At 44.8% G+C, this 24,914-nt stretch overlaps 1 protein-coding gene across 4 annotated transcripts in view; it reads right to left on the bottom strand.

Annotated features, from left to right (window-relative positions):
- CTBS (chitobiase) overlaps positions 1–24,676 on the bottom strand; it is a 70,262-nt gene extending 45,586 nt beyond the window's left edge. Inside the window, exons 1-4 of one of the 4 annotated variants that reach the window (XM_058716791.1) lie at positions 24,477–24,676; positions 19,791–20,043; positions 13,512–14,093; positions 12,183–12,522 (exon numbers count right to left, since the gene is read on the bottom strand). The gene's annotated coding sequence lies outside the window, so the exon portion shown is untranslated. The remainder of the gene's footprint in view (positions 1–12,182; positions 12,523–13,511; positions 14,094–19,790; positions 20,044–24,476) is intronic. The other 3 variants (XM_058716792.1, XM_058716794.1, XM_058716795.1) reach the window with 3 other exon arrangements.
- Positions 24,677–24,914: the final 238 nt, after the last annotated feature.

Below are 24,914 nucleotides of genomic sequence, written 5' to 3'. Positions count from 1 at the left end.
CTGTTATAGCAGCCTGAGAGGACCAAGGCACCAGCTGGGGCTGATGCGGCCAATGTAAGGACCACACTCTGAGAACCACTGCCTCAATAGATCCTGTCCTTTGGAACTTGAATATTTAGGTGGTCTTCTAAACCCGATTTGTTTTTCAAGAACTGATTACAGCTTGGTGGGATGACACCTTAGGGTTGAATCTAAGTGGCGTTTCCACGTACTGAAATCATTTTTGAGGCTAGCTCAAGCAAACATTTCAATGCAGGTGTCAGCCTGAGGCATACGGGTTAAAAATTAAATATGAAAGTAGCAGTGGGCTCTGTTCACAGTAGGTAATACCCCTTTGCTCATTTAATTCTCACAACAACCCACGAGACAGACTCAAACTAGTGTCATCTCTAGTTTACAGATGAAGGGGCACCAGAAGTTAAATAGTTTCATACAGATAGTAATGTGTGGAGCTAGGATTTGAACTTAGTGTAGCTCCAAAGGCAGGATCTTCACCATGCTATTCAGTCTCCATCCCCAAGAAGAACAAGGCTCAGGCTGGTCAGATGCCTGGAAGCCTCATCCCTCACCACCTTTGAGCAAGAATCGTCAGTTCAGATGGAGGAACACAGCCTCCTAGGGCCGTTTTCAACAACCATAGCAATGTGATTTTGGTAGATGGTAATTTAAATTAGATAACAAGACCACAGTCTGGTTCGCAGTGATGGAAAAAACAGGGTCACCATTAGGGTGACACAGTCTAAGACTCCACCACGAGAGGGTGCAGCGTGGGCCAGGATGGCTTCCAAACTCTCCATGAGCCATCCTTTCCACACTTTGAATAGAAACTCTCAGAGTCCCATCTTACATCCATCTTCCCCTCCTATAAGCAAAAGCGTTCAGCCTTTACTGGGATCTTCCAGATATAACAAGGTGACCACCCCATTGAGTAAGCAGCCCAGCATACTTTAAGGAAAATAGTAATTACAAAAAGCTTCTTAACCTTGAGCTGGAAATTGTCTACTATGACCCTAACTGTTCCTAGGTTTTCCCTTGGGAACCTCCAGAGCAACTATGATAGCTTTTCCACAAGGTACTCTTCAGGCATCGAAGATGAACAACCAGTATCTCCTCCTCTTCTGCTTTCCAAAGCTTTCCTTTTTGGGGCTAAATAAATCAAATTCCCTCAACTGTTCCTCCTATAACATAGTTTCCAGACTTCTTGCCATCTCACTCATAACCTCTTTTTAATGTTTTATTTTTTATTTTTATTTTTGAGAGAGAGACAGAGAGAGAGACAAAGCATGAGTGGGGGAGGGGCAGAGAGAAAGGGAGGCACAGGATCTGAAGCAGGCTCCAGGCTCTGAGCCATCAGCACAGAGCTCCATGCAGGGCTCGAACTCACAAACCTCGAGATCACGACCTGAGCCGAGTCGGATGCTCAACCGACTGAGCCACCCAGGTGCCCCATCACCCATAACCTTTTTTGATGAACTTGAAGGATGTGGTGCAAAGCTAATCTGTACATTCCAGGTCGGGCATGGTCTGGCCAATGCAGCATATAGCAAAATTGTTACCTCGTATGGGCTGACATGCCTTAATGCTTTCTGGGCATTAACCATGTCTTAGCTTTCTAGGCAGTGATATACCTCTTGGCTCATAATGAATTCATGATCAACTAAAACTCCTTGCTATGTCTGACAGGAAATATTGTTCAGCCAGGTCTCTTTCATCTTTTATCCATGCAGTCAGTTTGTTTCATGAAAAAAGAATTTTACATTCATCTCTTAAAATCCTACCTTATTTGAGCCAGTCCATCTTGAATGCAGAGACTCAAAAGCAATGTGTCCTCGTGTACTCCAATGAGAGAAGTTTAGGAAAAACGTGACAACCTGTAAAGCCTGATTTTTTAAAATGGCTTCTCAGGGGCACCCGGGTGGCGAGTCAGTTAAGCATGACTCCTGGTTTTGGCTCAGGTCATGATCTCATGATTGGTGAATTTGAGCCCATATTGGGCTCTACGCTGATGGCTTGGAGCCTTCTTGGGATTCTCCCTCTCTCTCTGCCCCTCCCCTGCTCTTTCTCTCTCTCTCCCTTGCCCCCTCTCTCAAAATAAATAAATAAACTTAAAAAAAAAAAAAAAGGCTTCTGTCTGCATGCATGGACAGCCACCAAAAAGGTGTCCACTTAGCAGCTGCCAAACAGTGGAGACCAACAGGGACAGAGGTGTCACTGCAGCTGCTGCTCCTTTGGGGGCTGCTGCTATTATTGCTGCTTTGCCTCTCCTTGCTTTTCACATCTCTCGTTTTTGAATCCCAAAGCAAGCAGAATATGTGTCAAGAAGACACTAGGATGCACAATCTTCTCATAGCATTTACAGAAATGTCTCTGACTCTCTGCAAATGTTTCTTTGACAGTTTATGTGTACGTGTCAGGGAGGGGGGTGTTTTTAAAGCTTTGAGAGTACAATCTCTTATTTTGAAAGAAGACCCACTCCTCAGAAATAATTGGGCTTTGACTTGATACAAGATCAAATGTGTGGAAAAAGGTTTATAATTTACAGTTTGCCTTTACTAAGCAATAAGAATATTTTGCAATATTATGTCATAACTTTTTGTTTCAAACTCCAATCTTCAAGTTCTTATTTTTTATAGTTGAAAATTCTGATTAAAATCACAAGTTATCTAACCCTGGCTCTTAGCTTTTTTTTTTTTTTTTTTTTTTTTAATATTCCTTTCCAGTGCAAGAAAAAAAAAGTACCATGAGTTGTTCTAGTATGAACGAGAACCAGACAGCCGTGGCCATAATTGTACATTCCTTAAATCCCATCTCTATTGCCTGGGCAACCCTAGTTAGAGATTTTTTTTCTTCATCAGTGGAAGATGTGTTCTTTCAGGATTGGAATTCACACAATTGGAAGATGTGTTCTTTCAGAATTGGTAGAGGAGTAAGACCTACCTTATATGTGTGGGACAATCTGAAATTAATTGGTGGCTCTCCAGTGGAATCTTTGAACCAAGGGAAATAAGCTATGTAGGATAGATACCTTTTGATGGGAAACAGAACCCTACTGCTGTGATTTTAAGTGAAGAAACAGAGCCACGTAAAATTTTTAAAAAGCGTCCATTCTATAATCAAAACTGAAGCCTTATTAAATGCCATCTAACAAAATTTAAAATAGGAAGTAATGGGGAACAATTAAAATGATCATGTTAAGAATTCTGAAGACAGGAAGAATTACTATGGGAAAGCAAAGGGCCCGGGCAAATGAAGTAATGGAATCATAAACAGAATGATTAACGTCCTTGAGCTCAGATTTATCAGATAACAACCAGTTGGTCATCCTGGCAACGTAAGAACCTTACCATATGGTGACTATCCACAGAAACAAAAACATAGAAAATAGGGCCATTTAAATTACAGATTGAATTAATAATGGCAAAATAACAAAAGCCTCTTTGGTATGGAGTTTTTAAAATCACCCATTTATTTACTAATAATATTTGTGATCATTATTATATCATCAATAGCAATAGTATAAGTAATTATTGTCAGTTGCCATGTTGCTGTATACAATGCACTTTAGTATGTATGATCCTAATTAAAACACATCCAGCAGATGATCAGTCACAGATTCAGATCATTGTGTCTCTTTAGCATATTCCAAATAGATATCTGAAGTTCAGTCCTTGAATTTGGTGGCATGATTACTACCAACGTTAGTCCCTTGCCTTTGTGAAGATGCCAGGGAATTTCCTCTTCCTCCTCTCTCTTTGTCCCTTAGGGTTTTTGCTCCTTTGGCTCCGTGCATAATGTTGCCGAGGCTGCACCGCCGCTATCGGGGCTCTGGTACCACTGCTCGTATAGCCCAAGACCATCTGTGTTGGGTTTTGCTTTCTTCCAAGTGTGTTTGCTTCCGCTCTTGCTGCCGAGGCCTCCACGGCGCTTCCCGCCAGGACAGCGGCTGCCAGGGTCCTTGCTGGGGCACCTCCCTGCAGCCTCTGCATTGCCCTTGCGCTTTGCTGGGACACCCAAGTTCCAGTTTGGGGCTTGCGCTTTCCAGGAGATGTTACAGAAAATGTTACCATTTTTTATAGAAACGTGAATGGGTTTTTCTCTTGCTTCAATGTGGATTTCAGAATTTCACTTATGTATTTTTGTTTGTTTGGAAACACATGCTTATTTATGTTGGTCAAGCTTGTTAATGATGTTTTCAGTTTTAAGCTATGAATAAGATGATGATGTTGATTAGTGAAAAGGGGTCCCAGAGCAGAGTGATTAAGAGCTCAAGCTCAGTTGGGGCGCCTGGGTGTCTCCGGCTCAGGTCGTGATCTCACGGTTTGTGGGGTTGAGCTCTGCCTCCTGCTCTGTGCTGACAGCTCAGAGCCTGGAGCCTGCTTCGGGTTCTGTGTCTCCCTCTCTCTCTGCCCTTCCTCTGCTCGTGGCTTGTGTTCTCTCGTGCTCTCTCTCTCTCTCTCTCTCTCTCTCAAAAATCAATAAACATTGAAAACATTAAAAAAAAAAAAAGAGTTCAAGCTCTGTCAACACACAGAGCTGCGTTCAAATCTGCTCAATTCTAATCATTTGACTACGAGAATGTTATTTAACTCTTAGAATTTTGATTTTGTACAAAACAGGTAATAACAGTATGATTCTCACAGGATGCCTTGGGAATCATGAACAAAAATGAAATGCAGGGCGCCTGGGTGGGTCAGTCGGTTGAGCGTCCGACTTGGGCTCAGGTCATGATCTCCCCAGTTTGTGTGAGTTCGAGTCCCACGTCGGACTCTGTGCTGGCAGCTCAGAGCCTGGAGCCTGCTTCAGAGTCTGTGTCTCCTCCTCTCTCTGCCCCTCCCATGCTCATGCTCTGTCTTTCTTTGTCTCTCAATAATAAACATTGAAAAAAATTAAAAAACAAAACAAAACTAAATGCATGTAAAAGCCTTTGGACCTGACACATATTACTACTAATTTTCATTACTGTTCTTACTGGAGTATCAATTACCATATCCTACACGCAGCTAATCGTATGCTTTGAACAAATAAGCATTACATAAGTTTTGGTTTCATAATGAAATCAGTAAATGAATATTAATAGATGGTACCTCTAATATCTTATCCAGTGAAATTGTAAGATTTAAAATTTGCATATCCCTTTCTTTAAGAACAAATGTTTTCATTATTACTTTATAAAAGTTCTCCAAGGTTTATGCCATCAAAGCTAGCAGAAAAGATTTCTGGCTTCAGCAAAAATTTTCTCTGATAGACCTTAAAACAAAGCAAGTGCAATCTTTTCTCCAGGGAGAAAAATCAAATGCAAGTAAATATTTATAAATAAGTATTTAAGGAGGAATAAAATAAAATCTGTCAATAGTCATCTATTCATCCACTTGTACATACTATTTAATGAATATGTGTAGAGTGTTACAATGTCCTAAACTGATTCTGGATTAATCCCTTTAAATGCATTGCTGGCTGAAGAGAAGGCTGCACTGGGCTTAAGGTTGGGATGAGTGGGGGGACTTGTGGGCCAGAAAGGAGCCCATTCCAAGGCTCAGTATCTCTATCGTCAAGTGGGGATGTGGCTATTCCTTCCCTGCCTTCTTTGCAGGATGCCCTCATCTTCCTGATCCCTGTGCTGGAGTGTCCCGGGGCTACCTCTTTGACCTCTTTTCTTCTTAATCCATGCTCACTTTTTGAATAATTTCAATCAATCCCATGACTTTAAATACAATCTATATGCTTATGATTCCCAGCTTTATATCTTCACTCTAATCTCTCACTTGAGCTCCAGATTTGCACTTTTAATGGCCCACTTCGTACTGCCATTTGGGCATTAAATGGGCATCTCAAACTCACCCTGTGGAAGATGAGCTCCCGATTCCCCCCTCCCCCCACACCTGTTCCTGCTCCAATGTTCCCCATCTCAGTAATCCCCTAGCCAATCACCAGACTGTTCAGGCAAAGCCCCTTCTCTCTCCCACATACCATGTCTAACCCATCAACTTCAAGCTCTCCCCCTAAAGATTTCTCACCTCCTCCATCATACCTTAGTCCAAATAAGCATCAACTCTTTCCAAACGTGCTGCAATAGCCCCTATTTGAACGCTTTTGTTCTTGTCCCCTCGAAAGCAGCCAGAATTATCTTTCAAAATTGTAAGTCATATTCATTGTATTATTATCCAACACATTCCAAGTTAAACCCAAAGTCTTTACCAGGACCTCTAATGCTCTAGACTGCTGGGTTTTGCTTGTCATTGGCCTTCAGTCTTTCTTGCTGAGTGGCTTCTTCCCACTCTTTGACATCCTACCTTGTTCTTCCCTCAGGGCCTTTGCAGTCACCGGTCCCTCTGCTTAGAACACTCTTCCTCAAGCTTCTTGAGGCTTTTCCCACCACTTGTTTCAGGTCTCTGCTCATCTGTTACCTCCACATAGTTCTCCTGATCAGCCTCTCTTTAATACTCTTTCTCACATGAAATCACCCTACTTGGCCTCATTTTTCTTCAAGCATTCATCAACCCCAACATTACATTTATTTGGTGAGTGGCTTAACTTAACCATCAGAAGAGATTCTTATTCATGTCTGAAGTCTTGTCACTTGGAATAGTGTCTGATACATAAAAGACATTCAATTAATGTTTCTGAAATGGGTAACTGAATGTCTCCACTTCCTTCCCACCCAGGGAACACAGTACCATGGGCAGACTGAAGTTCGGTTCCTTGACTTTTTGATACCATTTACTGAGCACTTATGTGCTAGGCATAATACTGATGTATTTTCCCCCCCGTATATTCATTATCATGTTTAATCCTTAAACTGTACAAAGTAGGTATTCTTATTGACATTATTATTTCTATCTCCTATTTTACAGATGAGGAAACAACTCAGCAAGGTTCAATAACTTGGCCAACACCGCTAGGAAGAGATAGATCTGTGTTGGGAAAGGCAGCAATTTGTTGACACTTGCACAGCTGCTGAAGAGTACCATGGGCCCGGAGCATTCCTTCGCGTGGAGATAAGGAGCCATCACAGCCTGTGCCGGACTTACCCCTTTGTTGGGGATATCTTTCCTTGTTTTGGGTTTGGCATATACTCAGGGGCTCTCTCCCTATTTTTTCAAGCTCCTTATCTTTTGTGTATGTGCACGGGCAGGAAGATAGGGGTAAGCTATCTCTAAAACAGCTCTAAGAAAACCTTTCAAGCTGTTTAGCCAAAGCTCCAGATAATTCCATTATCTCATCTAAGATTTTCCCATTCTTAAGTGTAATTTGTTTACTGTTACAAAGTAAGTCACAGGACCTACAGAGAATTAATTCAGATATCTGGTACATGTGAGTGAACAAGCTTTACTCCCCAGCCCCCGGCCCCCCTCCCCTACCCCATCCCCACAAACACACAGGTGTACAATGTACTTTGTATATTAATTCTGTCTCCAGGAATTTAGAAGAATTGGGCTTAGGAAAGAAAACTTCTGTTGTTCCCGACAGCATTCAAAATTATATCCTAGATGAAACTTTTAACCAAGTAGAATTAACTCCTAGAGAAAAGAAGCTTGATGGTGCTGTACTCATTGATGATCTTGCTGTTTTTTTCAAGTCACACTTACCTCCCAAGATGCTTATAACATTGTCAACTCCTGCCCAATAAATATTCTGATGCTGGTGAAGAGGTTCTTTATATTTTTGCCCTTGGAAAGTCATTCACATGGATATTTTGTTTGAGAATATCCCATTTTTCTTCCTGAAATATGTATCATTATATAAGGCTTAGTATTTCATTTCTCAAACCTCTACTGGTCTACAACATTGTTAGAAATAAGTCTCTCACTGTTCTTGTGAAACTTGGCAAGAGATTGAGAACGTAAGTTTTTCTTATTTATTTATTTATTTATTTACTTACTTACTTACTTATTTATTTATATTAAGTTTATTTACTTATTTTGAGAGACAGAGAGAGCAAAGGAGGGGCGGAGAGAAAGGGAGAGAGAGGATTCCAAGCAGGCTCCACACTGCCAACACAGAGCCCAAGGTGGGGCTCAAATTCAGGAACCTTGAGATCATGACCTGAGCCAAAAGCAAGAGTCGGATGCTTAACTGACTGAGCCACCCAGTACCCCAGAAGTTTTTCATATTTAATTGCTAAAGTGAAAACAGTTGATTATCTGAAGAACATGTTTAATCCTGCTTGGCCTTTTTCTGCATCCCCAGAGTCTCCAAGACAGCTTCAGACAACCATGGGATGTTAGAACAGAAGAGACACTGGAAACTACAAACTTAATCCCTCCTTTTAGAGAAGACCTGACTTGCTTCCATTGGCCTGGTTTGTCTCCAGGAAATAGAGATGCATTAAACTATTCACATGGGCAAGAAAAAATTAGGAAAAGAAACTGGCTTTCCAAATGTACTGCAAATACAGAGTAACTGGTTTTTGTTAGCCTCCTCTACCGCACCCCACCCTCCATTAGCAGAAACATGAGAAAGTTCAGAGAATCTCATTGTTAATGTCTGTGTTTGGAGTCCAGCTCTTACATAATATACAACTGAAAGGATAGAATTTTAGGTGATTATTGGGTCTCAGGCTAGCTTAAAACCCATCCAATTGTCTGTTTGCAATGGTGAGTAATGAACACAAGAATGACTATGATGATTCCCAACATGGCGTAGACCAGATGAAACTGCAGAAGATTCCAGGACTTGATTAAATGTTTAAGATATTACCTCATGGGGACGCCTGGGTGGCTCAGTCAGTTAAGCGTCTGACTTCGGCTCAGGTCATGACCTCACGTCCGTGGGTTCGAGCCCCACATCAGGCTCTGTGCTGACAGACAGCTCTGAGCCTGGAGCCTGCTTTGGATTCTGTGTCTCCCTCTCTCTGCCCCTCCCCCACTCCCACTCTGTCTTTCTCTCTCTCTTTCAAAAAGAAATAAAACATAAAAAATAAAAATAAAAAAATAAAAGATAGTACCTCATAATAAAAGCAAGTTCCCTTAAAATAGCACTTCAATTTCCAGTAGTCACTCCGGATGGCCAGGTGACGTTATTTATGCCATCCTAATCAATTATGCAATTGCTACCATTATGTATTCTGGGCAAATGAACTCATCACTCTTCGTTTCCACCCCTACCAACTTCAAAGAAATATTATGAAGATAAATCAGACAAAATGCATGAAGACAGGAGCATTACATTGGGGTTCTTTGGAAGTACACAAATAAATTGTGTGTAAGATTTATGTATTTATGTACACAGAGCATTCTTTTGGTTAGAAGCTTTTATCAAATTCTTAAAAGGGATCTGTAACCTCAAAGTGGTTAAGAAGCACTTACAGTCAATCAAAAAAAAAAAAAAAAGGATTTCATTAGAGCTGTTTTAGAGACAACCTCTCCCTACCACCTTTCCCTGACAAAGACACACACTCAGTATAAGGGTCTTAAATAGAAAGAGAGTTCCTGAACTTACAAGTGTTCTTATGATGCCCAAGAAGTCGCTACCCTCCATGATAATGCAGTTGTCCATGGAAGCACCAGAAGACCACAAACTGAATCAGACCCTACTTTGGCTACTCCAATCAATGGAACACCCTTTCTGTCAGCACAAATAAAGCCTACTACAGCCCCAGAAAATACATCTTCTTTAGCTATCACTGTATCTTCCCCTCCACCCTTTCCTCATAATCATTTCTGACATGCACACTGACCTTCTAAATGTCTTTTTTTATGTTTATTTATTTATTTTGAGGGGGGAGGGGCAGAGAGAGAGGGAGAGCATGAGTCTTCAGCAGGCTCTGCACTATCAGCATGGAGCCCGACACAGGGCTCAAACCCACGGACCATGAGATCATGACCTGAGCGGAAACCAAGCTCAAACCCGCGGACCGTGAGACCATGACCTGAGCCAAAACCAAGAGTTGGATGCTTAATGGACTGAGCGACCGAGGTGCTCCTTACCCTCTTAATTTCTAATTTAAGTTGGTAGTAAACAACAGATTCAATGCCCTAACAGGTTATTACTTAACAAGTATACATCGAGTGTCTTCCAGTTTCCAGGCACTATGCTTGCCAGGGATGCAACAGAAAACGAGGTCAGTGCTTCCATTATGAAGCTTGACCCAACAAGGGCCAGAAAGGAAACCAGTACGACGCAGTCTGGGGGGGGTAGCACAGGAGGAGAAGCAGAGCAGACGGGCACACACAAGAGGAATGCCTAATTCAGTCTTGATGGTCACTAAAGGAAAAGAATATTAATAAACATCCCCTAAATAGCATTCACTGTACAACCGGCACTCTTCCAAGTGCTTTGTATCACTGTTTAATTCCCTTAAGGATTCCAACAACATTAACTGAAGAGCCGGACTGCAGAGTAAGGAGTAGGGTCACTGGCACATTCCAGGCAGAAGTAAGAGCAGGTATAAAGCCCCAGACGTAGGAGAGCATGGAAGAGAAACAGACACAAAGGTGCATCAGAGGCACCTTGTGACAGCTCACCAGATCTAACTGCTAAGTATTCAGGGATTTTGCAAACCAGCAACTGTTGGTAGCTCAAAATCAGCCACAGCAGGAGTATTTACATTACGGAAGTTGGCAAATATCACAAATCAATCATCCGATATTTGGGTTTGGTTTTTGGTTTTGAGAGGCATTTTATCAGCACACCACTATGCCGAGGTGTAGGAAATAAGGACTTGACAATGACGGTCATTAACCACTCTGACGTGAGAGTTGTGGAGCAGGCTTCTCTTAAAGTTTACTTCTTGTCTCTTGGACAGCAACCAAATGAGGTTTGTCAAAGACTGGAGTATAACTAGAAAACATCTCATACCTTGAGTCCATTTTATGTTGAGCTGGGGACATGCCCAACCCGAAATGCTTTGTTTGTTTATCTTGATGTCGATCCCATAGACAAAGCTATCGTGTGTTTTTCTATGCAGCTCAAGGTCAGTTTGTTTGTTGACAGATATCATTACGGTGGTGTGCCCACATCAGCTCAAAGAGAGGAAAAGGATGATATGTTAGAATATCATAGGGGCACCTGGGTGGCTCAGTCGGTTAAGCATCCGACTTTGGCTCAGGTCATGACCTCACAGTCCGTGGGTTTGAGCCCCGCGTCAGGCTCTGTTATGACAGCTCAGAGCCTGGAGCCTGCTTCGAATTCTGTGTCTCCCTCTCTCTCTGCCCCTCCCCTGCCCACGCTCTCTCTCTGTCTCAAAAATAGATAAGAACATTTAAAAAAAAGAATATCATATAAAAATAATTTAACATTTTACTGGCACTTTGACCCAACTTAAACCACACACCTAGATCCCTACATTGTATCTGAAATATACATGTCGCCCTCCATCTCAGTAGTGATGCTAACCTATCCCCTTCAAATTATAAAACCACTCTTGTTGTCGCAGTGCATAGAGAGGAGCGATTTTTACATCCAGACTGGATGCAAAGTCTATGAGTAAAACACAACGTCTTTAAAACTCCTAGGAAATCTTTTAGGACTAGCAGGAAATTCTTCCCCAGTTCTCCTCACCGTGAAGTAAGTAACATTAAAGTGTATATGTACAGTCCGTGCAATCAGCCCGGAGAGGCAGAAGGTTTCACTGAAGGACAGTGATGTGTGCTGTCTGAAGATGGCAACGCTCAGTAGGAAGGAAATACTATGTTTCTAATGTATATCCGTTCACCCTATGCTGAAACCTAGATTATGACAAAAAGTGCCAGCTTTAATGCAGGGGAAGCCCTAAACAAGGTGGAAATTACATGGTCAATTTTGAGCATTCAGAATGGCTGTGTCCAGAGCAAGAAGAGGCCTTTATGGAGTAAGGAAATCACTGTCACTTTTCTACGGGTCCCCTTACTGTCTGCAGACAGATCATGCATTAGGTTATTTGTGTGTTCATATATTTATTCAGATTTTTTTTTTCTGTGCAATGCTCCCCTTTTTTCACGTTCCATAGATTTTAAAAACAACTCACCGAGGGGCGCCTGGGTGGCTCAGTCGGTTAAGCGTCTGACTTCAGCTCAGGTCACGATCTCGTGGTCCGTGAGTTCGAGCCCCGCGTCGGGCTCTGGGCTGATGGCTCAGAGCCTGGAGCCTGCTTCCGATTCTGTGTCTCCCTCTCTCTCTGCCCCTCCCCCGTTCACACTCTATCTCTCTCTGTCTCAAAAATAAATAAAAACGTTAAAAAAAATAATAAAATAAAAACAACTCACCGAAAGACAACTTTTGTCTTGGCCACCACGTTTCCCATGCAGAGCTTACTTTTTGATAGGATCATTCTGGCCAATCTTCCTGATGTCATCACAGCCTCTGCCTGAACCCCAGCAAGAAGGTCCAGAGCAGCAGATGAAAACCCAGACAGGGCAGAATGGTGGACGATCCTTTTCTGCCAGCAAAACAGAGCCGGAGACCATGAGGAGACATACCAGCCCGGTGCACCTGGCTGTCCTCCCCCTCCAATTACGCTGCTGTTGGCCACCAGCATGTTCTTCACTGCCTGGTTCTTCACTTATGAGATCACCTCCCTCAAGTACACGCAGGGTATATCTATTGCTTATGTGAAAGAGAAGAGCATAAAATAAAATTTCTTGATCCTATTATGTGCTAAACAACTCACCTATCTTCTTCCATTTAATCCTCACTACAAACTACAAAGAAGGTGGATTTAGGCTCATTTTACAAATGAGGGCAAGTCCCTTGCATAGGATTACACATCTTACATTTGACTCATCCATTCAACAAACACTCATTGAGTGCTCCCTATGAGCTGGGTGTTCTGTAAACAAGAGGTGTTGGTTGGGTTAAAGGATAGCAAATAAACACGGTCCAACTTCAGGTTGGTTTCAGTTTCCCTGCAGTGAAAGTCACAAGAATGCAGACTCAGTCCTAAAGGTTTCAATTTGGAAATGAAGTTCAGAGAAAGCGGTGCTTCTTCAATCTAATGAACATGCATTAAGTGCCTATAGGAAACAGGGTCCTATGTTAGAACCGTCAGACCCCTTATCCTTGGCCTCACTGGCTATCATTGTTGCTTGAAGAATGCAGCATTCCCTTCTAATAAAAGCATGGAAGCCTAAAATACAAAATCAATAAGAAAAAAAAAAAAAAGTAGAGCTCTTCAGTTTAGAAGTGGGAATGCTTGAATTTTTGCTCATTCTGGGCAGAATATCTCAGATTGTGCAGATCACAGTTTGAAAACCACTGAGCAGGGCGCCTGGGTGGCTCAGTCGGTTAAGTGTCTGACTTAGGCTCAGGTCAGAATCTCTCAGCTTGTGAGCTCAAGCCCCGCACTGGACTCTGTGCTGACAGCTCAGAGCCTGGAGCCTTCTTCGGATCTCTGTCTCCCTCCCTGTCTCTCCTCTGCTTGCGGTCTGTCTCTCTCAAAAATAAACAAAAAAATTTTAAAAAATTGTTTTTTAAAGAAAAGAAAATCACTGAGCAACTCAGTACCGCATTGATTCAGGAGAGTAGGCATTGGGTTCCATGACCCCTGGGGTGCTGATCTGGGGAAGGTGCTGAGGAGCTCTGGTCCTGGGACCCACCTGAGTGTAGACTGGGAGGTCATTCATGTACACAACCCCACCACTCTCCATAACCTTCCTTTGGCAAGGGCTGACATCTTCGGTCTTGCCTACAATCACCCCGTTGTGCTCGTGGTCTTCCTGGATGGCATACCTGGGGGGCAAACTCCAGAAATGCTGACTGCAAACAAGGAAGAAAACCATCAGATCACCTTCAGCTGGCAGCTGGGAGGAATGTCACCTGACCACCTCCATCTGGCATCGAAGAGGGAATGACATCTCCGCCTTCCATCTGATCGCCTTCACCTGGCAGCTGGGAGGAATGTAAACAGCCCCAGGGCAGTGGTGTTCACACCCACCTCTGCAGTTCATAGATTGATTGTTTTCTTGATAGTCACATGCAGCCTGTAGAATCCTCAGCACACCATAGTGTCTGATATATTTTCAGGGGCAGAAATGTTTTCCAATCTTCCCACTGGTATACTCAAATTTAACAGGGACAGAGAGATGGAATGCCATCGTAGCAGTCACCTTTGCTGATGGTGGGAAGGGGTCTTTGGGCCAGCAGCCATTGTATTCATCAATTTGGAAACAAGATTGAATCTGAAAACAAAATTGTGGGAAATGGCTAAGATAGTTTTCGATCAAAACAAATGAAAGAAAACATAAAGAACATCCCTCGTATTTATTGAGTGTTTATTTAGTTCATTCTAGTAGTGTGTTTATTCATTCATCCTATAAATATTTAGCAAGTGTCTGACTGAGCCTATAGTGTGCTCAGCCTTGGGATAACTTTCTAAGAACTGGCAATACTTCCATGATGTCATACCTGAAGACGTTCCAGGGTATTTCAGACTTTCTCTTATTATAGTTTCTCTCCAATTCCCTACCGCGCCCTTTCTGAAAAACTGCAAGTCTTTAGGAAAACCATCAGGCCCTGGGCAGCCGTCTAATTGCCCTTGGGACAATCCCCAGTGTGGCCCGAAAAGTCACCAACATCATTTTGAGCCAACCTCCTAATTTGGACTAGAAGAAGCAGATCTCGCGTGGATGTGGGGCAGAGTTTTACCATCTGCAAGCAGAAATCTGTCTGGGTTCTTCCCAGATGGGAAAGAGAGAACTGAGAAAGCCAATTTCAAATTAAGTTGGCAGGAGCCAGAGTGAAGGAGACAATATTCTGGCAGTTTTTTTCAGACTTCTAAATTCTTTCCAGTTGAGAGAACAAATAGACCAGAAACATGAACACGTGGATCTCACCGGGTTGCCTCAAGCATAAAATAATGTGACCAATCTTCTCTTCTGATTTGGAGAGGGTCCCCAGAGTTGGAGGGGGGCAAACACCTCCCTGTCCTCTCCCCACCCCTCCTCCACTCCTGTCCCACTGGGCTTCCGGGGCTCCCTCCAGGAACACAGCCCAGGTTCTGCTCTCCCAGCACGGATTCCCGGGGAGTCTCTTACCCTTCCTCCTGCCTCCCTGGGAGCTCTCTGGGGAGGAAGAGCTTGGGGGTTAAGATCACAGGGTTTTTGCTCTGTGTCCTCTCAACAAATACAGTGAGTAAATCCAGAATTGTGTTTAAAAGAGGAAGTTGCTGGCTTAAAAAAGAGAGAAGCCCTTCACCCAAGAAGATGCTTACAAGGAAGAGTTGCTGGTGCTCTCCTGGACTAGAAAAATAGAATCTTCACTTTTGCTCCCAGGGAAGAACACGAATGGCTGAGAAAGCTGTGGATTTTTGCAAAGCCACAGAAGGAAGAAAGTGGAGGAGAAACATTTAAAGGGGAACACTTACTAATAAGAGAAGGGCCTCTCTGCCTGCTTTCTGTAACTTCCCAGCTCTTCAGATTCATTGACATTATGAGTCAGAAATTTATTTGGGGGATATTTCAGCTCCCTCACTGTTGGAAGATACCTGTGAAAAGACTACATGGGCTCAAGGATTTACAGCAAAAAGAGAAATGGTCCAGTAGAAGGGGGAAAGTTCAAAACAGAAAAGTGAGATCTCTGGCTATAAGCAACACTCAGAAAACAGCCTCTTCAGGAAGGAAGCCAGTCCCTGTTACACATTCAAGAGAGTGAACTGGATTCAGTGAACATTTCGTGTTTTGTTACAACATTTGAATGAAGAACCTTTTGTTTTGTTTTGCCTTTTTTTTTTTAACTTTTTTTTTTATGTTTATTCATTTTTGAAAGACAGACACAGAGCACAAGCAGGGGTGGGATGGAGACAGAGGGGTACACAGAATCCGAATCAGGCTCCAGGCTCCGAGCTGTCGGCACAGAGCCCGACACAGGGCTCGAACCCACAAACCGTGAGATCATGACCTGAGCCGAAGTCCGACGCTCAACCAACTGAGCCACCCAGGCGCCCCTTGTTTTGTTTTGTCTTAAGGTTATTTATTTCAAGAGCGAGCAAGTTGGGGAGGGGCAGAGAGAAAGGGAGAATCCCAGGCACTGTCAGTGCAGAACTGTTAATGAAGAACCTTTAAGAGCAGTCTTAGCTTCTGCTCCCAGACCCCCAAAGGCCCCATTTTTATTTCAAGCCTTTAAAAAATTTAGAATGTAGAAACAAATGGTGGACAATTCATGACCACTTCTTTACCGTCGTTAGTGCAAAGGTGAAGAAATCGTGTTTCTAAGGAACTGGGCTGTACACAGACCAGGAGAGTATAAGACATAATGTCTCTGTGGAATGACACTTAACATAAGTCTCCATTTTCTTCTGATTTCATCAGTTCAGACAAATCGGATTGTGTCGGCTGAATCAGGGACAATAAAATATTCCCACCACATACAGATTTCCTGTAAGCTGTTTTGCAGTAGAAAGGTTGACAAAGGCCTGGAGGACTAAAAACTCAATTCTGTTCAGGCATTTTCCACATTTATTAACTATTTTTGTCAGAGCTTTTTATGTGGGTTCTCTTTAAGACATGTTGGTGGCGGGGAGGTTGGGGTGGGCACCTGGGTGACTCAGTTGGTTAAGCATCCGACTCTTGGTTTCGGCTCAGGTCATGATCTCACAGTTTCGGGAGTTCGAGCCCTGCCTTGGGTTCTGCAATGGCGGCTCAGAGTCTGCTTGGGATTCTCTCTATCCCTGCTCTCTCTGCCCCTCCGCCACTCACACTCTCTCTGTCTCCCTCAAATAAAGTAAAACTTAAAAAAAAAAAAAAAAAAGACATGTTGGTGGGAGTAGTGGTGATGCTATTAAAGCAAACAAGAAAAACAAGTTGCATTTCATTGTTTAGGCAGGTGCAAATGAGACTGAGGCAGTCAAGCCCTGGGGTGAAGAAATGGGGCGGGCATGACCATTCACTGAGAAGTTTTTGGTTAAAAAAACAAAGTTATCCACATTTCAATATGTGAACTCTAAAAAAAGACAAATGAATAAGCAAACAAAAAGCAGAAATGGACCCACAACTACAAAACAAACTGATGGCTGGCAGAAAAGAGGAGGTTGGATGGGGGGGCAAAATGGGTGAAGCAGATTGGTGGGGGGGGGGGGGAGGGTGGGGGAGGGGGCAGGTACAAGCTTCCAGCTACGGAATGAATACGTCACTGGGATGAAAGGTACAACAGGGAATATAGTCAACGGTACTTTAACAGCGCTGTATGGGGACAGATGGTGAGCACAGCATGTTCTATAAACGTGTAGAATCACTATGTTGCTCACCTGAAGCTAATGGAACATTGTATATCAACTATACCGAAATACAGAATAAATAAATTTTGCAGCAAGAATAGCAGCCAAAAGGAGCCGATGGGTAGTGTGATTCTAGAAGCTGGGGTGCATGTGAAGGTTTGGCTTCAACTACGCCCAACAGGAAGAGGTCGGGGAACAACTGAAGATGTTTGGAAGACGGTCTGTCCGGAGGAGACAGCATGGTGGCCCTGGAAAAGAGGGATGCACCTCTTCCTTTGTGAGCAGGAGAAAAGAGCAGCAAGGGGAGAGAGGCCGGGGCTGGGAGGCTGGGGCTTCTGCACAGACGGGCTCCATGCCCAGCACGGCCCAGACCACCCACAACTCACCAGGATTCAACTGCTCACCTGCCTTCCCTTCTGAAGTCGTGTGCCCTTAAAACCTACTTGCGCCACACCGATCTGATTGGATGCTCTTCCCCTTAAAACGCTTTCATAGTTCTGGCTGTCACCATTGTTATAGAATCTAAATTCCTGGGATGCCTGGGTGGCTCCATTGGTTAAGTGTCCGACCCTTGATTTCGGCTCAGGTCGTGATCTCATGGTTCAGGAGATGGAGTCCCGCATCAGGCTCTGTGCTGACAGTGCGGAGCCTGCTTGGGATTCTCTCTCTTCCTCTCTCTACCCCTCCCCTGCTCATTCTGTCTCTCTCAAAATAAATAAGTTAAAAAAAAAAAAACTAAACTGCTGAGCTGGTGTCTTAAATCCTCTCTTCTTCCCACCATCCCTGTGCCTCGCCCCCACCCAGAGGGGGTCCCTGGCCAGCAACAGGAGTGCAACACAGAAGTGTATTAAAAATGCAAAATCTCAGTGGTGCCTAGGTGGCTCAGTGGGTTAAGCGTCCTACTTTGGCTCAGGTCATGATCTCACGGTTCGTGAGTTCGAGCCCTGCATCGGGCTCTGTGCTGACAGCTCAGAGCCTGGAACCTGCTTCGGATTCTGTGTCTCCCTCTCTCTCTGCCCCTCCCCATCCCCGGCTCAGTCTCTCTCTCTCTTTCCCTCTCTCTCTCAAAAATAAATAAACATTAAAAAAAAAATGCACTTACCCCAGACTTGATAAATCTGAAACACTGGTAAAGAGGCCAAGCAATCTACCAAGGCTTCCAGGGGATTGTGATGCACGCTCCAGTGTGAGAACCGTGGGCCTAGTCTTCTGAACCACTGGCAGCTCCCCAGGCCACACTGTGCTGGCCATCTGCACACCTTTACACACTCCCCTCACTGCCCAGCAGGTACCTCTCCCTCCCACTCCCGTTTCGAGCGTCAACTGGAGGACCACCTCCTCTGTGAATCATTTCCTGACCTGCCCTCTCCCCTTCCCTGTGCTTCCACAAAAACTGGGGAGAACCTCCATCATTCAGCTTTGCTGCAGCTCAGGGTTTATGTGTCTACCTCCCCCAAAGCCAGTGTGCTCCCCAGCACGGTGACTGTTTGTCCTGGCACAGTCCTGGGGCTCAGAAGATGTTTGTTGTGTCAAAACATTATTGAAAAGCAAAGTACAGACAGAGGAGAGAAGAGGGAACCAGCATGAAAGAGAGAGACAACCACAAAACGATAATGGCCGGTGTTTGCTGAGTTCTATCTGTGGGCCAGGTACTGTGTGCTAAGTGCTCCACAGAAACTGTTACTTAATCTTCACAAGAACCCTGTAGGGTTTACTGAACTCATTCAACAGGGAGGTTACATAATGCGCCTGAGATGCCCTCAGCTGGCAAGTGGAGGAGCTGAGATGACTACACGAGCAGTTCTGTGCTCAGGAGTCTGTACTGTCAACCCTAAACGGTCTGGGGGGAGGAGATAGCTTTTTCTGGAGCCCTCATCAGTATTCACTAGTTCAGCAAATATTTCCTCAGTGCCTGCCCTGTGCCTGAGAATACAAAGAGGAATGCAGAGAAGGGCACAGGCACACGGGTGCCGATAACGCAGCCCCCGAGGAGCTCACGCTCTAGTAGAGAAGAGAGAGCTGTAAGCCAGGGAGCATGACTCAGCCAGGACAATTTCCGAAGGATGTCCAAAGTGCTACTTAGACCGCGCAGCAGGCAGGACCCACTTGTTCTGCCAAGGGTGGCACTGGATTTGGATCCTAGGAGATGAGCATAAACCCACAGGAAGTGAGGGTGGGGGAAGGGCAAGATTCAAGGCAGAGGGAAAATGCAGAAGTGACCTAAAGGAGGCATGAAACACCTTGGGAAGTCTATGGAAGGAAGTCTATGGAAGGGAGAGGTGTCGCAGGGGATGGACAGAGAACAATGAGCTGGACACTCCGGACTGACCCAGGCCACAGCCGTTCCCGGTGTGCTTGCCTGTTCTGCAGAACTGGGAACGAAGCCGCATTTCCAGAAGGCCTTGAAGTTATGGTTCCGGAAGGAACTCTGCCAGTCAGATAGAGTTTGCAAACCCCACCTGTCTACGGTGCGCAGTGGCAAAAGCATTATTTAAATGATCACTGGAGGTCACCTGGGACAAAAGGTGTCTATGGAAACCAAAACATCGGAAAGCCAAGATGCTATGGCAATAAACGTTTATGGAAAGAGTGAAAAGTTGAAAGACCACGGGGTTGGCTGGCTTCTCTGGAGCGCAGAGAAAGGAAAAGACAAACATGAGGTTACCTAGAGCATCTTCTACCTACTAGCAGATTCGATGTTGGTTAGGCGTAGGCTCAGCAGCAAGGGACAGAGACTCAGAATAACAGTGGGTCAACCAAGTTAGAAGTTCATCTATCACTGAAAATTCCAGATGTAGGCAGTCAGGGCTGTAGCAATTCTGCTCCGTGGCACCTCCCGGCTTGCTGCTTTCCTTTCCCTGGGGTGTCCCCCGCATCTTCATGGTCCAAGATGGAAACTGTCACACTGTTGTTCCAGACTGTAGGATGGAAAAAGGGGGAACAGAGGAGGGGTAAAGGTCATGTCCTCCTGCAAAAGTTCTTGGAAACTTTCTCATGATACTTTTGCTTCATTCCACTATCCAGAACTTTGTCACCTGGCCACATTGAATTGCAAGAAAGACTGTAACAGGAATTAGCAATTGTCATTGTATTTTTTAAATGTTTATTTTTGAGAGAGAGAGAGAGAGAGAAAGCAAGAGAGCGAGCGAGCAAGTGTGGGGGAGGGGCAGAATCCGAAGCAGGCTCCAGGCTCTGAGCGGTCAGCATAGAGCCTGATGCGGGGCTCGAACTCACAAACCACAAGATCATGACCTGAGCCGAAGTCTGGATGCTTAACTGACTGAGCCACCCAGGAGCCCCAGCAATTGTCATTATTTTAATCCAGAAGCAGGAGAGAACATAAATTGGGGGGGGGGGTGGGGTGGCGGGCAGACCGTAGTCTCTCCTGCATGACACATGGTAGAGGGTGTCCCAGGAAGACACCGGGATGGCCGGGAACCAGATGGGAAGAACTTGATGTGATGTGACCAGAAGTTTGGACCTTATCATACTGGCAATGAGAGCCATCAGATAGGTTTAAGTGAGAGACAGATGGAAACTGAGCAATGTTTTCCAGGGATCCTCTGACAGCTGTGCAGGCGAGCTCTTCTGGTGAGATGCTACTGTGACCCCAAGATCAGTTAGAAGGCAGTTTCCCAGTGCGGGTGAGAGCTGATGAAGGCCTGGACCAGGGCTGTGACAGTGAGGTGGAGAAAAAGAGAAGGGAGAGTGAGACACGCTAGGGTACAGGAGGATGGACCTTAGTGACAATTAGGAAATGGGGGGGGGGGGGGAGGACACCAAGGTTTTCAGCCTGAACAATCTGATAAATGACGATGTGGCTCACCAAAATAAAGAAAGGGATAGAGAAGGCGAAGGAGGCTGCTCCCAGTGATGGAGAGAATTGATTGGTTTGATCTGGAATATGCTGAGCTGCAGGTGCCTGTTGGGTAGAAGACATTCAGCAAACAGACACAAATATACGTCTGGAGCTCTGGAAACAAGTCAGGGATAAAAGTACCAACTCAGGAGTGTGCGTCTATGTGACGGCTGCAGACACAGTTTGGGATGGCTTGACCAGAAAAGAATGAGGGAACAGAGTCGAGGATGAAGACTGGAGAGTGCCAATGTGGTGTGAGTTCTCTGCAAGTCTATTCTGATGGAAGGTTCTTTGGAAATTGAAGCTCAAGAGAGTTGAAGTTGCAAATGCATCCTCTTCCCAGACATCTAGGACCTGGGTCAAACTCTCCCTTTCAAGACAAGGTAAAACCACTAAAAGCTTTTGCTTTCCCTGGCTGAAATATTTTAACACCAGCTAATGCTAGGTTCGGGGGGAAAAGTCATATTGAAGGTTGTGGTTTCCATTACTACTCTGTAATACAGTAGAGCCTGTGCCCGGAAAACCTCCCGCCTCCCTCGACATCCAGGGAGCTGCCTTGTCATTATGTCACCAGGTCTGGGGCTGGGCAACGTCAGCAGGCTGAGGTATGTGTGGTGAGGGATGCAGATCAGAGGGCGCCTCGTCTACAAACTGCTTTCAACTGCAGGGTGATTTAATGGCCTGATTACTTTTAAGAAATGGGAGGTTGGGGGCGCCTGGGTGGCTCAGTCGGTTAAGAGTCCGACTTCAGCTCAGGTCACGATCTCGCGGTCCGTGAGTTCGAGCCCCGCGTCGGGCTCTGGGCTGATGGCTCAGAGCCTGGAGCCTGCTTCCGATTCTGTGTCTTCCTCTCTTTCTGCCCCTCCCCCATTCATGCTCTGTCTCTGTCCCAAAAATAAATAAATGTTAAAAAAAAAAAAATTTTTTTTTAAATAAATAAATTAAAAAAAAAAAGAAATGGGAGGTTGATTGTTGGTCCTAATATCTGCTTCAATTCTAGAAAAGGTTAAAAAAATGGCATACAGCATCCCTTTCATTTTAATTGATTCTTCTTGTTGTTCCCCTCTCCTCTGCCTTCACTCCTTGCTCCTCTCCCCCCTCCCCTCCCCTTCTGATTTTAAGCAGCTGGCTAGTATAACCCACTTTCAAAACTTGTTTCCTTGAAATTCGCTGATTATAATTTGGAAAATACTTTACGCCAAAGAATATGGTATCAAAAGACTCAGTTCTTTGGGTGATCATTAGCAAAATGCCTTCAACTGAGGAGAATCCAAGTAGAAGGACCTTCAATGATCTAGCAAGCACTAAAAGTCCAACCCCAACAGAAACAACAAAAGCAATCTAAAACTGAAATACTAAATGGTGGTACACTTGTCTAAGTTGGAAGGTTTGGATCCAGGATTAGTATAGGATCATAGGATTCGTGTAAAGTTCTAATTAGTATAATCTCACCCAAATGTCTACTACTTCTCACCTCCATGTACTTAACAATGTTCACTAATACTCAGCATGACTGCCCTAAAATAGTGCAAGAAAAGCTCTGATCAAATAAAGATTGAACTACAGGTCTTGTGCTCTAGTGGCTAACACATGAAAATGGGCAAAATGCAAGCCGGTGACACTTTCACTTTGGAAACGTGAAAAATTAAAGAAAATACGGTAAAACGTTTTACAAAGCAAAGTTTACTCTTTAAGACAGTCCTTTATTCTGAGATCATGTCCCTTTTATATCAATGCATCCTTTCTTTTATAAAAACAGTAGTGCTGGGCGCCTGGGTGGCTCAGTGGCTTAAGCATCTGACTCTGGCTCAGGTCATGATCTCACAGTTCGTGAGTTCAAGCTCCATGTCGGGCTCGGTGCTGACAGCTCAGAGCCTGGAGCCTGCTTCGGATTCTGTGTGTGTATCTCTCTCTCTTCCCCTCCCCTCCCCTGATCGTGCTCTCTTTCTCTCAAAAATAAACAAACATTAACAAAAATGTTTAATAAACAAAATATATGTATTTTTAATATTGGTTACATCTACAGAACTCAAATCCGACCACCCTTGAAAGGCAGTCTTGAAGGGGAGCCTCTCGGCTTTATACATCTACTCCTCACAAAGATCCTCAAAAGACCTGGTCAGGCTCCGTGTGTTTAGAACACAGCACCAAACCCTTTTCTGCTTTTCAGAAACCAGGAAGGAGAAAGGAGGAAACTGGTAATTACCACATGACGCTCAAAGACAATAAAGAGTCAGCGTTAGTTAGAACAAGCTTGAATTCAGAACTTGGGTTCTCAGGCCTCCAAAATCACAGAAAACTTTCAAAATCGCTTTTCAAGAATCACAAAGAAAAAAAAAATGCCCCTTCCTATGGGTTCTTAATCCACAGTGTTTTGATAAAACTATCATTGGGATTCTATTGTTATTTCGCAGAAACCAGCAGCCCACACTTTCCGGATGAATCTGCTCTTAAAGCTGGTAAATATGTAGGCAGGAGCCTAGCCTAGTCCATCATAGTCATTAATCACGGAGACACAACCCTCAAGTTGTTACTAGGGGACCCACAGCGCTGCTTGGTGAAGCCAGGACAGGATCACCAGGAGTCTCTCCACGCAAGAGTCTCAGAGCTGCCAGCGGGAGTTAGGTCTGTTTATGTGCAGGTGCGGACGGTCTTAAGAGGGGAGGGGTTTCAAAAATGGTAACGACTCCCCTGCCTCAAACATTTTCCCTGCAGAACACGGAGAAAATAGAAATCATTCTAATTCTACCACCGACAAATGACCACGGTTAACATTTTGATCCATCTTCCAGGCACGAATGGACGCACGGACAAACATACAGATCTCCACAACGATATACTTACTACATGTATAGAAGTGCATTTATAAGAACCTATTGCTAGTTATTTATGGAGAGGAGAGTTGGTAAAGTGGTAGTGAAGGGAGACCGATTTTTTTAATATACACATAATTTGGATTTGCCATAACGACATATTACTATGTTTTACTTCCCTAATTTTTTTTTTTTAATTTTTAATGTTTATTTTTGAGAGAGAGACAGAGAAGGGAGAGAGTGTGAGCAGGGGAGGGGCAGAGGGAGAGGAAGACACAGAATCCAGAAGCAGGCTCCAGGCCCTGAGCTGTCAGCACCAAGCCCAACTCTGGGCTCGAACCCACCGACCGAGATCATGATGTGAGCAAAGTCGTGTGCCTAACCAACTGAGCCCCCCAGGAGCTAATTTTGATTTTTGTTTAATGGCAAAAGACAAAGCAATCACTCTTGGGAGCGGTGGAGTCCAGTCGCGAGCACCTCCCCCGCCCCGCGTGTGCCTTGGGGGCGCAGAGGTGACCCGGCCGGCCGGGCTCCCCTGCCTCCAAGCAGGAGGCTGGTGCGAGGGCCAGAAGGAAGACTCCAGCGCAGAAGCCCGAGGCAACCCGGACCCGCGGGCCGCTGGAAAGGCCCCGGGGGCGGGGGCGCAGGCGGCCCTTGAGCTGCGCGGGACGGTGTTTACCTGCCGGCAGAGTGAGGTGTGGTGCGCCAATGACCACTGTGTACAGAGCCTGCTTCGCTGTGCACGGGTGTCCCGCCTTCCCGCTGGTGGGTCCGCGGCGGTGGGAGGACGACTCTCCCCTGCAAGAGATCTAGCTGCTGGGGCGAGGACGCCGGGCGGCGGTCCCAGGGTGCCCTCTGGCGGAACAGGTGCGGGCCCGCGAGGGGCGGGGCGCGCGGCAGCAGGAGGGGCCGGAGGCTTGTCTAGCAGGGATGCGGAAGAACTTGCACCCTTCAGGGACCTGCCCTGGTTTTCCAAGATTTGGTTTGGGTTTGGGTTTCCATTTCTCACCTCCTTGCCTGTGTATTCATATTTCCCTCCACTCCTGTTGGCTTTTTTTTTTTTTTTTTTGCAACACCAATTATTTTCTGTTCTCCAAAGTAATGTTTATTCATTGTA

The sequence above is a fragment of the Neofelis nebulosa genome, chromosome 2 (genome assembly GCF_028018385.1).
Source record: "Neofelis nebulosa isolate mNeoNeb1 chromosome 2, mNeoNeb1.pri, whole genome shotgun sequence".
Classification (NCBI taxonomy): domain Eukaryota; kingdom Metazoa; phylum Chordata; class Mammalia; order Carnivora; family Felidae; genus Neofelis; species Neofelis nebulosa.
The sequence above is the reverse complement of the archived record's forward strand: the minus strand, read 5'-3'. Positions and strand labels throughout refer to the sequence as shown.